The following is a 17,373-nucleotide window of genomic DNA, read 5'->3' as shown; positions in this document are numbered from 1 at the left end:
AATATATTCTACGTTGAGTTGTACCACTTTGTATATCTTCCCTAATAGCTTGGTAACTAATATTTACATGTTGTAAGAACATGTATACGCGAATCCTATTGATAGATCTATCGGGTTTGACAACCCCAACCAGGCTAGTCGCTCTAGTATCGTAAACGGTTGCATAGTACTTCGTTTTTACTACACTTGGTACAATGTAGGGAGATTTCATAATAAAGGGAATATGCCACATTAATGGTTAAGTATGGTTACCGAAGCGCTCAACAACTTATAGAATACTTTTATACACTTGCGAGTGTACATATATTTATAACTATAAAATCTTGTGGTCTATATTTATATCGATGATAAACCTATATATCTCACCAACCTTTGTGTTGACTGTTTACGTATGTTTATTCTCAGGTCCTTAAGAAAGTCTTTCGCTGTTGCATTATCTGAGCAAGCTGTGCATGGAGTCTCATACTTTTATTTAAATAAAGTGTTGCATTTAATAAAACCTTTGTCATGTATTATATTCGACTGTTACGTCATGTGTGTAGTGAAATGTCCCGTTCTTATTGATTAAAAACGTTCCATATTAATTGATTTCGTTGCGAGGTTTTGACCTCTATATGAGACGTTTTTCAAAGACTGCATTCATTTTAAAACAAACCATCACCTTTATTTCATCAATAAAGGTTTAAAAAGCTTTACGTAGATTATCAAATAATGATAATCTAAAATATCCTGTTTACACACAACCATTACATAATGGTTTACAATACAAATATGTTACAACAAAATAAGTTTCTTGAATGCAGTTTTTACACAATATCATACAAGCATGGACTCCAAATCTCGTCCTTATTTAAGTATGCGCGGAAGCTCTTAATAATCACCTGAGAATAAACATGCTTAAAACGTCAACAAAAATGTTGGTGAGTTATAGGTTTAACCTATATATATCAAATCATAATAATAGACCACAAGATTTCATATTTCAATACACATCCCATACATAGAGATAAAAATCATTCATATGGTGAACACCTGGTAACCGACATTAACAAGATGCATATATAAGAATATCCCCATCATTCCGGGACACCCTTCGGATATGATATAAATTTCGAAGTACTAAAGCATCCGGTACTTTGGTTGGGGTTTGTTAGGCCCAATAGATCTATCTTTAGGATTCGCGGCAATTAGGGTGTCTGTTCCCTAATTCTTAGATTACCAGACTTAATAAAAAGGGGCATATTCGATTTAGATAATTCAACCATAGAATGTAGTTTCACGTACTTGTGTCTATTTTGTAAGTCATTTATAAAACCTGCATGTATTCTCATCCCAAAAATATTAGATTTTAAAAGTGGGACTATAACTCACTTTCACAGATTTTTACTTCGTCGGGAAGTAAGACTTGGCCACTGGTTGATTTATGAACCTATAACAATATATACATATATATCAAAGTATGTTCAAAATATATTTACAACACTTTTAATATATTTTGATGTTTTAAGTTTATTAAGTCAGCTGTCCTCGTTAGTAACCTACAACTAGTTGTCCACAGTTAGATGTACAGAAATAAATCGATAAATATTATCTTAAATCAATCCACGACCTAGTGTATACGTATCTCAGTATTGATCACAACTCAAACTATATATATTTTGGAATCAACCTCGACCCTGTATAGCTAACTCCAACATTCACATATAGAGTGTCTATGGTTGTTCCGAAATATATATAGATGTGTCGACATGATAGGTCGAAACATTGTATACGTGTCTATGGTATCTCAAGATTACATAATATACAATACAAGTTGATTAAGTTATGGTTGGAATAGATTTGTTACCAATTTTCACGTAGCTAAAATGAGAAAAATTATCCAATCTTGTTTTACCCATAACTTCTTCATTTTAAATCCGTTTTGAGTGAATGAAATTGCTATGGTTTCATATTGAACTCTATTTTATGAATCTAAACAGAAAATGTATAGGTTTATAATCGGAAAAATAAGTTACAAGTCATTTTTATAAAGGTAGTCATTTCAGTCGAAAGAACGACGTCTAGATGACCATTTTAGAAAACATACTTCCACTTTGAGTTTAACCATAATTTTTGGATATAGTTTCATGTTCATAATAAAAATTATTTTCTCAGAAAAACATCTTTTAAATCAAAGTTTATCATAGTTTTTAATTAACTAACCCAAAACAGCCCGCGGTGTTACTACGACGGCGTAAATCCGGTTTTACGGTGTTTTTCGTGTTTCCAGGTTTTAAATCATTAAGTTAACATATCATATAGATATAGAACATGTGTTTAGTTGATTTTAAAAGTCAAGTTAGAAGGATTAACTTTTGTTTGCGAACAAGTTTAGAATTAACTAAACTATGTTCTAGTGATTACAAGTTTATACCTTCGAATAAGATAGCTTTATATGTATGAATCGAATGATGTTATGAACATCATTACTACCTTAAGTTCCTTGGATAAACATACTGGAAAAGAGAAAAATGGATCTAGCTTCAACGGATCTTTAGATGGCTCGAAGTTCTTGAAGCAGAATCATGACATGAAAACAAGTTCAAGTAAGATCATCACTTGAAATAAGATTGTTATAGTTATAGAAATTGAACCAAAGTTTGAATATGATTATTACCTTATATTAGAATGATAACCTACTGTAAGAAACAAAGATTTCTTGAGGTTGGATGATCACCTTACAAGATTGGAAGTGAGCTAGCAAACTTGAAAGTATTCTTGATTTTATGTAACTAGAACTTGTAGAATTTATGAAGAACACTTAGAACTTGAAGATAGAACTTGAGAGAGATCAATTAGATGAAGAAAATTGAAGAATGAAAGTGTTTGTAGGTGTTTTTGGTCGTTGGTGTATGGATTAGATATAAAGGATATGTAATTTTATTTTCATGTAAATAAGTCATGAATGATTACTCATATTTTTGTAATTTTATGAGATATTTCATGATAGTTGCCAAATGATGGTTCCCACATATGTTAGGTGACTCACATGGGCTGCTAAGAGCTGATCATTGGAGTGTATATACCAATAGTACATACATCTAAAAGCTGTGTATTGTACGAGTACGAATACGGGTGCATACGAGTAGAATTGTTGATGAAACTGAACGAGGATGTAATTGTAAGCATTTTTGTTAAGTAGAAGTATTTTGATAAGTGTATTGAAGTCTTTCAAAAGTGTATAAATACATATTAAAACACTACATGTATATACATTTTAACTGAGTCGTTAAGTCATCGTTAGTCGTTACATGTAAGTGTTGTTTTGAAACCTTTAGGTTAACGATCTTGTCAAATGTTATTAACCCAATGTTTATAATATCAAATGAGATTTTAAATTATTATATTATCATGATATTATCATGTATGAATATCTCTTAATATGATATATATCCATTAAATGTCTTTACAACGATAATCGTTACATATATGTCTCGTTTAAAAATCATTAAGTTAGTAGTCTTGTTTTTACATATGTAGTTCATTGTTAATATACTTAATGATATGTTTACTTATCATAGTATCATGTTAACTGAAATGTCCCGTTCTTATTGATTAAAAATGTTCCATATTAATTGATTTCGTTGCTAGGTTTTGACCTCTATATGAGACGTTTTTCAAAGACTGCATTCATTTTAAAACAAACCATAACCTTTATTTCATCAATAAAGGTTTAAAAAGCTTTACGTAGATTATCAAATAATGATAATCTAAAATATCCTGTTTACACACGACCATTACATAATGGTTTACAATACAAATATGTTACAACAAAATAAGTTTCTTGAATGCAGTTTTTACACAATATCATACAAGCATGGACTCCAAATCTTGTCCTTATTTTAGTATGCAACAGCGGAAGCTCTTAATAATCACCTGAGAATAAACATGCTTAAAACGTCAACAAAAATGTTGGTGAGTTATAGGTTTAACCTATATATATCAAATCATAATAATAGACCACAAGATTTCATATTTCAATACACATCCCATACATAGAGATAAAAATCATTCATATGGTGAACACCTGGTAACCGACATTAACAAGATGCATATATAAGAATATCCCCATCATTCCGGGACACCCTTCGGATATGATATAAATTTCGAAGTACTAAAACATCCGGTACTTTGGATGGGGCTTGTTGGGCCCGATAGATCTATCTTTAGGATTCGCGTCAATTAGGGTGTCTGTTCCCTAATTCTTAGATTACCATACTTAATAAAAAGGGGCATATTCGATTTCGATAATTCAACCATAGAATGTAGTTTCACGTACTTGTGTCTATTTTGTAAATCATTTATAAAACCTACATGTATTCTCATCCCAAAAATATTAGATTTTAAAAGTGGGACTATAACTCACTTTCACAGATTTTTTTACTTCGTCGGGAAGTAAGACTTGGCCACTGGTTGATTCACGAACCTATAACAATATATACATATATATCAAAGTATGTTCAAAATATATTTACAACACTTTTAATATATTTTGATGTTTTACGTTTATTAAGTCAGCTGTCCTCGTTAGTAACCTACAACTAGTTGTCCACAGTTAGATGTACAGAAATAAATCGATAAATATTATCTTGAATCAATCCACGACCCAGTGTATACGTATCTCAGTATTGATCACAACTCAAACTATATATATTTTGGAATCAACCTCAACCCTGTATAGCTAACTCCAACATTCACATATAGAGTGTCTATGGTTGTTCCGAAATATATATAGATGTGTCGACATGATAGGTCGAAACATTGTATACGTGTCTATGGTATCTCAAGATTACATAATATACAATACAAGTTAATTAAGTTATGGTTGGAATAGATTTGTTACCAATTTTCACGTAGCTAAAATGAGAAAAATTATCCAATCTTGTTTTACCCATAACTTCTTCATTTTAAATCCGTTTTGAGTGAATCAAATTGCTATGGTTTCATATTGAACTCTATTTTATGAATCTAAACAGAAAAAGTATAGGTTTATAGTCGGAAAAATAAGTTACAAGTCGTTTTTGTAAAGGTAGTCATTTCAGTCGAAAGAACGACGTCTAGATGACCATTTTAGAAAACATACTTCCACTTGGAGTTTAACCATAATTTTTGGATATAGTTTCATGTTCATAATAAAAATCATTTTCTCAGAATAACAACTTTTAAATCAAAGTTTATCATAGTTTTTAATTAACTAACCCAAAACAGCCCGCGGTGTTACTACGGCGGCGTAAATCCGGTTTTACGGTGTTTTTCGTGTTTCCAGGTTTTAAATCATTAAGTTAGCATATCATATAGATATAGAACATGTGTTTAGTTGATTTTAAAAGTCAAGTTAGAAGGATTAACTTTTGTTTGTGAACAAGTTTAGAATTAACTAAACTATGTTCTAGTGATTACAAGTTTAAACCTTCGAATAAGATAGCTTTATATGTATGAATTGAATGATGTTATGAACATCATTACTACCTTAAGTTCCTTGGATAAACCTACTGGAAAAGAGAAAAATGGATATAGCTTCAATGGATCCTTGGATGGCTCGAAGTTCTTGAAGCAGAATCATGACACGAAAACAAGTTCAAGTAAGATCATCACTTGAAATAAGATTGTTATAGTTATAGAAATTGAACCAAAGTTTGAATATGATTATTACCTTGTATTAGAATGATAACCTACTGTAAGAAACAAAGATTTCTTGAGGTTGGATGATCACCTTACAAGATTGGAAGTGAGCTAACAAACTTGAAAGTATTCTTGATTTTATGAAACTAGAACTTTTGGAATTTATGAAGAACACTTAGAACTTGAAGATAGAACTTGAGAGAGATCAATTAGATGAAGAAAATTGAAGAATGAAAGTGTTTGTAGGTGTTTTTGGTCGTTGGTTTATGGATTAGATATAAAGGATATGTAATTTTGTTTTCATGTAAATAAGTCATGAATGATTATTCATATTTTTGTAATTTTATGAGATATTTTATGCTAGTTGCCAAATGATGGTTCCCACATGTGTTAGGTGACTCACATGGGCTGCTAAGAGCTGATTATTGGAGTGTATATACCAATAGTACATACATCTAAAAGCTGTGTATTGTACGAGTACGAATACGGGTGCATACGAGTAGAATTGTTGATGAAACTGAACGAGGATGTAATTGTAAGCATTTTTGTTAAGTAGAAGTATTTTGATAAGTGTATTGAAGTCTTTCAAAAGTGTATAAATACATATTAAAATACTACATGTATATACATTTTAACTGAGTAGTTAAGTCATCGTTAGTCGTTACATGTAAGTGTTGTTTTGAAACCTTTAGGTTAACGATCTTGTTAAATGTTGTTAACCCAATGTTTATAATATCAAATGAGATTTTAAATTATTATATTATCATGATATTATCATGTATGAATATCTCTTAATATGATATATATACATTAAATGTCTTTACAACGATAATCGTTACATATATGTCTCGTTTAAAAATCATTAAGTTAGTAGTCTTGTTTTTACATATGTAGTTCATTGTTAATATACTTAATGATATGTTTACTTATCATAGTATCATGTTAACTATATATATATATCCATATATATGTCATCATATAGTTTTTACAAGTTTTAACGTTCGTGAATCACCGGTCAACTTGAGTGGTCAATTGTCTATATGAAACATATTTCAATTAATGAAGTCTTAACAAATTTGATTGCTTAACATGTTGGAAACATTTAATCATGTAAATATCAATCTCAATTAATATATATAAACATGGAAAAGTTCGGGTCACTACAGTACCTACCCGTTAAATAAATTTCGTCCCAAAATTTTAAGCTGTTGAAGGTGTTGACGAATCTTCTGGAAATAGATGCGGGTATTTCTTCTTCATCTGATCTTCACGCTCCCAGGTGAAATCGGGTCCTCTACGAGCATTCCATCGAACCTTAACAATTGGTATCTTGTTTTGCTTAAGTCTTTTAACCTCACGATCCATTATTTCGACGGGTTCTTCGATGAATTGAAGTTTTTCGTTGATTTGGATTTCATCTAACGGAATAGTGAGATCTTCTTTAGCAAAAAATTTCTTCAAATTCGAGACGTGGAAAGTATTATGTACAGCCGCGAGTTGTTAAGGTAACTCAAGTCGGTAAGCTACTGGTCCGACACGATCAATAATCTTGAATGGTCCAATATACCTTGGATTTAATTTCCCTCGTTTACCAAATCGAACAACGCCTTTCCAAGGTGCAACTTTAAGCATGACCATCTCTCCAATTTCAAATTCTATATCTTTTCTTTTAATGTCAGCGTAGCTCTTTTGTCGACTTTGGGCGGTTTTTAACCGTTGTTGAATTTGGATGATCTTCTCGGTAGTTTCTTGTATAATCTCCGGACCCGTAATCTGTCTATCCCCCACTTCACTCCAACAAATCGGAGACCTGCACTTTCTACCATAAAGTGCTTCAAATGGCGCCATCTCAATGCTTGAATGGTAGCTGTTGTTGTAGGAAAATTCTGCTAACGGTAGATGTCGATCCCAACTGTTTCCGAAATCAATAACACATGCTCGTAGCATGTCTTCAAGCGTTTGTATCGTCCTTTCGCTCTGCCCATCAGTTTGTGGATGATAGGCAGTACTCATGTCTAGACGAGTTCCTAATGCTTGCTGTAATGTCTGCCAGAATCTTGAAATAAATCTGCCATCCCTATCAGAGATAATAGAGATTGGTATTCCATGTCTGGAGACGACTTCCTTCAAATACAGTCGTGCTAACTTCTCCATCTTGTCATCTTCTCTTATTGGCAGGAAGTGTGCTGATTTGGTGAGACGATCAACTATTACCCAAATAGTATCAAAACCACTTGCAGTCCTTGGCAATTTAGTGATGAAATCCATGATAATGTTTTCCCATTTCCATTCTGGGATTTCGGGTTGTTGAAGTAGACCTGATGGTTTCTGATGCTCAGCTTTGACCTTAGAACACGTCAAACATTCTCCTATGTATTTAGCAACATCGGCTTTCATACCCGGCCACCAAAAATGTTTCTTGAGATCCTTGTACATCTTCCCCGTTCCAGGATGTATTGAGTATCTGGTTTTATGAGCTTCTCTAAGTACCATTTCTCTCATATCTCCAAATTTTGGTACCCAAATCCTTTCAGCCCTATACCGGGTTCCGTCTTCCCGAATATTAAGATGCTTCTCCGATCCCTTGGGTATTTCATCCTTTAAATTTCCCTCTTTTAAAACTCCTTGTTGCGCCTCCTTTATTTGAGTAGTAAGGTTATTATGAATCATTATATTCATAGATTTTACTTGAATGGGTTCTCTGTCCTTCCTACTCAAGGCATCGGCTACCACATTTACCTTCCCCGGGTGGTAACGAATCTCAAAGTCGTAATCATTCAATAATTCAATCCACCTACGCTGCCTCATATTCAGTTGTTTCTGATTAAATATGTGTTGAAGACTTTTGTGGTCGGTATATATAATACTTTTGACCCCATATAAGTAGTGCCTCCAAGTCTTTAATGCAAAAACAACCGCTCCTAATTCCAAATCATGCGTCGTATAATTTTGTTCGTGAATCTTCAATTGTCTAGACGCATAAGCAATCACCTTCGTTCGTTGCATTAATACACAACCGAGACCTTGCTTTGATGCGTCACAATAAATCAAAAAAATCATCATTCCCTTCAGGTAATGACAATATAGGTGCCGTAGTTAGCTTTTTCTTCAATAACTGAAACGCTTTCTCTTGTTCATCATTCCATTCAAATTTCTTCCCTTTATGCGTTAATGCAGTCAAGGGTTTTGCTATTCTGGAAAAGTCTTGGATAAACCTTCTGTAGTAACCAGCTAGTGCTAAAAACTGGCGTATGTGTTTCGGAGTTTTCGGGGTTTCCCACTTTTCAACAGTTTCTATCTTTGCCGGATCCACCTTAATACCTTCTTTGTTCACTATGTGACCGAGGAATTGAACTTCTTCCAACCAAAATGCACACTTTGAAAACTTAGCGTACAATTCTTCCTTCCTCAATACTTCTAACACCTTTCTCAAATGTTCACCGTGTTCTTGGTCATTCTTTGAGTAAATAAGTATGTCATCAATGAAAACAATGACAAACTTGTCGAGGTATGGTCCACACACTCGGTTCATAAGGTCCATGAACACAGCTGGTGCATTAGTTAAACCAAACGGCATGACCATAAACTCGTAATGACCGTAACGTGTTCTGAAAGCAGTCTTTGGAATATCATCTTCTTTCACCCGCATTTGATGATACCCGGAACGTAAGTCAATCTTTGAATAAACAGACGAGCCTTGTAGTTGATCAAATAAGTCGTCGATTCTCGGTAGTGGGTAGCGGTTCTTGATGGTAAGTTTGTTCAACTCTCGATAGTCGATACACAACCTGAATGTACCATCTTTCTTCTTGACAAACAAAACAGGAGCTCCCCACGGTGATGTGCTTGGTCGAATGAAACCACGCTCTAAAAGTTCTTGTAATTGGCTTTGCAGTTCTTTCATCTCGCTGGGTGCGAGTCTGTAAGGAGCACGAGCTATTGGTGCAGCTCCTGGTACAAGATCTATTTGAAATTCAACTGATCGATGTGGGGGTAATCCCGGTAATTCTTTCGGAAATACATTGGGAAATTCTTTTGCAATGGGAACATCATTGATGCTCTTTTCTTCAGTTTGTACTTTCTCGACGTGTGCTAGAACAGCATAGCAACCTTTTCTTATTAGTTTTTGTGCCTTCAAATTACTAATAAGATGTAGCTTCGTGTTGCCCTTTTCTCCGTACACCATTAAGGGTTTTCCTTTTTCTCGTATAATGCGAATTGCATTTTTGTAACAAACGATCTCTGCTTTCACTTCTTTCAACCAGTCCATACCGATTATCACATCAAAACTCCCTAACTCTACTGGTATCAAATCAATCTTAAATGTTTCGCTAACCAGTTTAATTTCTCGATTCCGACATATATTATCTGCTGAAATTAATTTACCATTTGCTAATTAGAGTAAAAATTTACTATCCAAAGGCGTCAATGGACAACTTAATTTAGCACAAAAATCTCTACTCATATAGCTTCTATCCGCACCCGAATCAAATAAAACGTAAGCATATTTATTGTCAATAAGAAACGTACCCGTAACAAGCTCCGGGTCTTCCTGTGCCTCTGCCGCATTAATATTGAAAACTCTTCCGCGGCCTTGTCCATTCGTGTTCTCCTGGTTCGGGCAACTTCTAATAATGTGGCCCAGTTTTCCACATTTATAACAAACTACATTGGCATAACTTGCTCCGACACTACTTGCTCCGCCATTACTCGTTCCGACACCATTTGTTCCTTTCGTTCTATTAACCCCTGGTCCGTAGACCTCACACTTCGCCGCGCTATGACCATTTCTTTTACACTTGTTGCAAAATTTGGTGCAGAACCCCGAGTGATACTTTTCACACCTTTGGCATAGCTGCTTCTGATTGTTGTTGTTGTTGCGGTTATTATTGTTGTTAGGATGATTGTTGTAGTTGCTGTTGTTGTTGTTGTTGTTGTTGGGCCGTTTGTTGTAGTTGCGATTGATGTTGCGATTGTTGGGATAATTGTTGCGATTATTGTTGTAATTGTTGTTGTTGTTGTTGTATTGGTGATTCTTATCACCGTTTTCCTCCCACTTTCTTTTGACTTGCTTCACATTGGCCTCTTCAGCAGTCTGTTCTTTAATTCTTTCTTCAATCTGGTTCACTAGTTTGTGAGCCATTCTACATGCCTGTTGTATGGAGGCGGGCTCGTGTGAACTTATATCTTCTTGGATTCTTTCCGGTAATCCTTTCACAAACGCGTCGATCTTCTCTTCCTCATCTTCGAATGCTCCAGGACACAATAGGCACAATTCTGTGAATCGTCTTTCGTACGTGGTAATATCAAATCCTTGGGTTCGTAACCCTCTAAGTTCTGTCTTGAGCTTATTGACCTCGGTTCTGGGACGGTATTTCTCGTTCATCAAGTGCTTGAATGCTGACCACGGTAGTGCGTACGCATCGTCTTGTCCCACTTGCTCTAGATAGGTATTCCACCATGTTAACGCAGAACCTGTGAATTTATGCGTAGCGTACTTTACTTTGTCCTCTTCAGTACACTTACTTATGGCAAATACCGATTCGACCTTCTCGGTCCACCGTTTCAATCCGATCGGTCCTTCGGTTCCATCAAATTCCAAAGGTTTGCAGGCAGTGAATTCTTTGTAGGTGCATCCTACACGATTTCCTGTACTGCTAGATCCAAGGTTATTGTTGGTATGTAGCGCAGCCTGTACTGCAGCTATGTTTGAAGCTAGAAAAGTACGGAATTCCTCTTCATTCATATTCACGGTGTGTCGAGTAGTCGGTGCCATTTCCTTCAAAATTGTCAAATGGAACAAGTTAATCATACAGAATATTAAGAGTAGTTAATAGTATTTCGTAGCATAATATGAACTCATTTATAAAAGCTTTTTCTTCATATTAGCGTTTTATAAGTTTAAATTCGGGTAGTACGTACCCGTTAAGTTCATACTTAGTAGCTAATATACAATTCAACTACTACAATTCTATATGAAAAACTGATTATAATAATATTTCGCGTTCAAACTTTTATACAATATTTTACAAACTTACAATACCGCTTATTTTACATAAAGCATGAAATATAGCACACAATAACTTTGATACAAGATAGTTGTGAAGATAATTCTAGCTAGTACACAAGTCGTTCAGCAAAGGCAATAAAGACACGTAATTCATACATCCAGAAATAAGTCATGCATTCTGGTTTTACTAGGACTACTTCCCATCCTTGGTCTTGTGGAACATAACCATTATGGCCGTTGATAAGACAGCGTGTTGTAATGTTGTCAAAGGGACGAGGGTTATGTAATGTCCAACAGTCCCGTAACAATCTAAAAACCTCATTTCTTACCCCAATTACCGACTCCGTCACTTGTGGGAACGTTTTGTTTAATAGTTGTAGCCCGATGTTCTTGTTCTCACTTTGGTGAGAAGCGAACATTACTAATCCGTAAGCATAACATGCTTCTTTATGTTGCATGTTAGCCGCTTTTTCTAAATCACGAAGTCCAATATTCGGATATATTGAGTCAAAATAATTTCTTAACCCATTGCGTAAAATAGCATTTGGGTTCCCCGCAATATATGCGTCAAAGTAAACACATCGTAACTTATGGGTTTCCCAATGTGATATCCCCCATCTTTCAAACGAAAGTCTCTTATAAACCAAGACATTCTTGGAACGTTCTTCAAATGTCTTACAAACTGATCTCGCCTTAAATAGTTGTGCCGAAGAATTCTGACCGACTCTAGACAAGATTTCATCAATCATGTCTCCGGGTAGGTCTCTTAAAATATTGGGTTGTCTATCCATTTTGTGTTTTTATACTGTAAAATAGACAAGAGTTAGATTCATAAAAGAAAATACTTATTAATACAAGCAATTTTTACATATATCATAAAGCATAAGCACACTATATTACATATATTACACCACACGAATACAACTATCTTATTCCGACTCGCTCGTTTCTTCTTGTTCAGTTTTGGTTCGTTTTGCCAAGTTTCTAGGGATATATGATGTTCCCCTAATACGAGCCGTCGTTGTCCACATTGGTTTAGAAAAACCTAGTGGTTTAGAGGTTCCCGGGTCATTGTTACAACTTAAGGACTTCGGGGGTTGACGATACATATAAAGTTCATCGGGGTTGGAATTAGATTTCTCTATTTTTATGCCCTTTCCCTTATTGTTTTCTTTTGCCTTTTTAAATTCAGTTGGGGTAATTTCTATAACATCATCGGAATTCTCGTCAGAATCCGATTCATCGGAGAATTGGTAATCCTCCCAATATTTTGCTTCCTTTGCGGAAACACCATTGACCATAATTAACCTTGGTCGGTTGGTTGAGGATTTTCTTTTACTTATCCGTTTTATTATTTCCCCCACCGGTTCTATTTCTTCATCCGGTTCCGATTCTTCTTCCGGTTCCGATTCTTCTTCTGGTTCCGACTCTTCTTCCGGTTCCTCTTCGGGAACTTGTGAATCAGTCCATGAATCATTCCAATTTACATTTGACTCTTCATTATTATTAGGTGAGTCAATGGGACTTGTTCTAGAGGTAGACATCTATCACATAATATCAAACGCGTTAAGAGATTAATATATCACATAATATTCACATGTTAAAAATATATAGTTTCCAACAAAATTTGTTAAGCAATCATTTTTTTCAAGTAAACACGGTCGAAGTCCAGACTCACTAATGCATCCTAAAAAACTCGATAAGACACACTAATGCAAAATTCTGGTTCTCTAAGACCAACGCTCGGATACCAACTGAAATGTCCCGTTCTTATTGATTAAAAACGTTCCATATTAATTGATTTCGTTGCGAGGTTTTGACCTCTATATGAGACGTTTTTCAAAGACTGCATTCATTTTAAAACAAACCATAACCTTTATTTCATGAATAAAGGTTTAAAAAGCTTTACGTAGATTATCAAATAATGATAATCTAAAATATCCTGTTTACACACGACCATTACATAATGGTTTACAATACAAATATGTTACAACAAAATAAGTTTCTTGAATGCAGTTTTTACACAATATCATACAAGCATGGACTCCAAATCTTGTCCTTATTTTAGTATGCAACAGCGGAAGCTCTTAATAATCACCTGAGAATAAACATGCTTAAAACGTCAACAAAAATGTTGGTGAGTTATAGGTTTAACCTATATATATATCAAATCATAATAATAGACCACAAGATTTCATATTTCAATACACATCCCATACATAGAGATAAAAATCATTCATATGGTGAACACCTGGTAACCGACATTAAAAAGATGCATATATAAGAATATCCCCATCATTCCGGGACACCCTTCGGATATGATATAAATTTCGAAGTACTAAAACATCCGGTACTTTGGATGGGGCTTGTTGGGCCCGATAGATATATCTTTAGGATTCGCGTCAATTAGGGTGTCTGTTCCCTAATTCTTAGATTACCAGACTTAATAAAAAGGGGCATATTCGATTTCGATAATTCAACCATAGAATGTAGTTTCACGTACTTGTGTCTATTTTGTAAATCATTTATAAAACCTGCATGTATTCTCATCCCAAAAATATTAGATTTTAAAAGTGGGACTATAACTCACTTTCACAGATTTTTTTACTTCGTCGGGAAGTAAGACTTGGTCACTGGTTGATTCACGAACCTATAACAATATATACATATATATCAAAGTATGTTCAAAATATATTTACAACACTTTTAATATATTTTGATGTTTTACGTTTATTAAGTCAGCTGTCCTCGTTAGTAACCTACAACTAGTTGTCCACAGTTAGATGTACAGAAATAAATCGATAAATATTATCTTGAATCAATCCACGACCCAGTGTATACGTATCTCAGTATTGATCACAACTCAAACTATATATATTTTGGAATCAACCTCAACCCTGTATAGCTAACTCCAACATTCACATATAGAGTGTCTATGGTTGTTCCGAAATATATATAGATGTGTCGACATGATAGGTCGAAACATTGTATACGTGTCTATGGTATCTCAAGATTACATAATATACAATACAAGTTGATTAAGTTATGGTTGGAATAGATTTGTTACCAATTTTCACGTAGCTAAAATGAGAAAAATTATCCAATCTTGTTTTACCCATAACTTCTTCATTTTAAATCCGTTTTGAGTGAATCAAATTGCTATGGTTTCATATTGAACTCTATTTTATGAATCTAAACAGAAAAAGTATAGGTTTATAGTCGGAAAAATAAGTTACAAGTCATTTTTGTAAAGGTAGTCATTTCAGTCGAAAGAACGACGTCTAGATGACCATTTTAGAAAACATACTTCCACTTGGAGTTTAACCATAATTTTTGGATATAGTTTCATGTTCATAATAAAAATCATTTTCTCAGAATAACAACTTTTAAATCAAGGTTTATCATAGTTTTTAATTAACTAACCCAAAACAGCCCGCGGTGTTACTACGGCGGCGTAAATCCGGTTTTACGGTGTTTTTCGTGTTTCCAGGTTTTAAATCATTAAGTTAGCATATCATATAGATATAGAACATGTGTTTAGTTGATTTTAAAAGTCAAGTTAGAAGGATTAACTTTTGTTTGCGAACAAGTTTAGAATTAACTAAACTATGTTCTAGTGATTACAAGTTTAAACCTTCGAATAAGATAGCTTTATATGTATGAATCGAATGATGTTATGAACATCATTACTACCTTAAGTTCCTTGGATAAACCTACTGGAAAAGAGAAAAATGGATCTAGCTTCAATGGATCCTTGGATGGCTCGAAGTTCTTGAAGCAGAATCATGACACGAAAACAAGTTCAAGTAAGATCATCACTTGAAATAAGATTGTTATAGTTATAGAAATTGAACCAAAGTTTGAATATGATTATCACCTTGTATTAGAATGATAACCTACTGTAAGAAACAAAGATTTCTTGAGGTTGGATGATCACCTTACAAGATTGGAAGTGAGCTAGCAAACTTGAAAGTATTCTTGATTTTATGAAACTAGAACTTTTGGAATTTATGAAGAACACTTAGAACTTGAAGATAGAACTTGAGAGAGATCAATTAGATGAAGAAAATTGAAGAATGAAAGTATTTGTAGGTGTTTTTGGTCGTTGGTGTATGGATTAGATATAAAGGATATGTAATTTTATTTTCATGTAAATAAGTCATGAATGATTACTCATATTTTTGTAATTTTATGAGATATTTCATGCTAGTTGCCAAATGATGGTTCCCACATGTGTTAGGTGACTCACATGGGCTGCTAAGAGCTGATCATTGGAGTGTATATACCAATAGTACATACATCTAAAAGCTGTGTATTGTACGAGTACGAATACGGGTGCATACGAGTAGAATTGTTGATGAAACTGAACGAGGATGTAATTGTAAGCATTTTTGTTAAGTAGAAGTATTTTGATAAGTGTATTGAAGTCTTTCAAAAGTGTATAAATACATATTAAAACACTACATGTATATACATTTTAACTGAGTCGTTAAGTCATCGTTAGTCGTTACATGTAAGTGTTGTTTTGAAACCTTTAGGTTAACGATCTTGTTAAATGTTGTTAACCCAATGTTTATAATATCAAATGAGATTTTAAATTATTATATTATCATGATATTATCATGTATGAATATCTCTTAATATGATATATATACATTAAATGTCTTTACAACGATAATCGGTACATATATGTCTCGTTTAAAAATCATTAAGTTAGTAGTCTTGTTTTTACATATGTAGTTCATTGTTAATATACTTAATGATATGTTTACTTATCATAGTATCATGTTAACTATATATATATATCCATATATATGTCATCATATAGTTTTTACAAGTTTTAACGTTCGTGAATCACCGGTCAACTTGAGTGGTCAATTGTCTATATGAAACATATTTCAATTAATCAAGTCTTAACAAATTTGATTGCTTAACATGTTGGAAACATTTAATCATGTAAATATCAATCTCAATTAATATATATAAACATGGAAAAGTTCGGGTCACTACATTAACTATATATATATATATATATATATATATATATATATATATATATATATATATATATATATATATATATATATATATATATATATATATATATATATATATATATATATCCATATATATGTCATCATATAGTTTTTACAAGTTTTAACGTTCGTGAATCACCGGTCAACTTGGGTGGTCAATTGTCTATATGAAACATATTTCAATTAATCAAGTCTTAACAAGTTTGATTGCTTAACATGTTGGAAACATTTAATCATGTAAATATCAATCTCAATTAATATATATAAACATGGAAAAGTTCGGGTCACTACAGTACCTACCCGTTAAATAAATTTCGTCCTGAAATTTTAAGCTGTTGAAGGTGTTGACGAATCTTCTGGAAATAGATGCGGGTATTTCTTCTTCATCTGATCTTCAAGCTCCCAGGTGAACTCGGGTCCTCTACGAGCATTCCATCGAACCTTAACAATTGGTATCTTGTTTTGCTTAAGTCTTTTAACCTCACGATCCATTATTTCGACGGGTTCTTCGATGAATTGAAGTTTTTCGTTGATTTGGATTTCATCTAACGGAATAGTGAGATCTTCTTTAGCAAAACATTTCTTCAAATTCGAGACGTGGAAAGTGTTATGTACAGCCGCGAGTTGTTGAGGTAACTCAAGTCGGTAAGCTACTGGTCCGACACG

This window comes from Rutidosis leptorrhynchoides, chromosome 4 (assembly GCF_046630445.1).
Source record: "Rutidosis leptorrhynchoides isolate AG116_Rl617_1_P2 chromosome 4, CSIRO_AGI_Rlap_v1, whole genome shotgun sequence".
Classification (NCBI taxonomy): domain Eukaryota; kingdom Viridiplantae; phylum Streptophyta; class Magnoliopsida; order Asterales; family Asteraceae; genus Rutidosis; species Rutidosis leptorrhynchoides.
The sequence above is the reverse complement of the archived record's forward strand: the minus strand, read 5'-3'. Positions refer to the sequence as shown.